We start from the raw sequence: 1,005 nt of genomic DNA, 5'->3' as shown, positions 1-1,005 counted from the left end.
TATGTAAAAATCACGAAAATTCGTAAATTATTTTATGCTAGAAATTCATAAAAAATTTTCCTTTTATATCTAAGATTTCAAAATTTAATACAAGGCTCATAATATATTTTTACAATAGCAATTGAAAAATAAAAGAAATATATAGTCACGATTTTTTTTTTATAAGCATTTAAAGTTCAAATTTTGACTAAATACGTAAAAATTACGGCAATGTTCAAATTATCTTAGACAGAAATTCATAAAAGTTTTTCTTTTTAATTCTAAGATTTGGAAATTTAATACAAGGCTCCTAACATATTTTTACAATAGCAGTTGCAAAATAAAAGAAATACATTGTCACAATTTTTATTTATAAGCATTTAAAGTTCAAATTTATACGAAATATGTCAAATTTGCAAGTAATTTAGTGGTTGAAAAATCGTAAAAATTTTTTCTTTTATAACTAAGTTTTTAAAATTTGGTACAAGGTTCTCCATAAGTTTTTCTTTAAAAATAATATATCCTAGACTGACAAATCATCTCCGTTCAGAATCGTTTTTCGTATACAATGATATAATATCATTGGATTCAAATTTAATTCCATCCATTACAGTAACCCACTTGTAACCTACTGTACAGCAGAGCGACATCCACGACTTACCCGCCTTTTTTTTTTATATTATATATATTTTATATTTTTCCAGTATTAAAAAAAAATGTATTGTACTATAATGTTTAATTTTCAAGAATGTTTGATGTGGTTTTGTGGTCCCACAGTATAATAATTGATAAAATTATAACCCAAACATTGTGAAGAAGGGTACCCATAAAATACATTTTTGGTTTTATTTAGATAGCTATTAAGTGTGATATTTTCATACTAATATAAGTGGCATATTAAATAAATTATACAAATATTCTACAGTTTTTGCCACCACTTGACCCCCCCCCCTCCACATTTCTATGTGGCCTGGTAATTATTTGAATGACTTGCAAACATTTTGGCATCAAGAAAAAAAAAGTTGA

Source organism: Acyrthosiphon pisum, chromosome A1 (genome assembly GCF_005508785.2).
Source record: "Acyrthosiphon pisum isolate AL4f chromosome A1, pea_aphid_22Mar2018_4r6ur, whole genome shotgun sequence".
NCBI lineage: Eukaryota > Metazoa > Arthropoda > Insecta > Hemiptera > Aphididae > Acyrthosiphon > Acyrthosiphon pisum.
Note: the sequence above shows the minus strand (reverse complement) of the source record.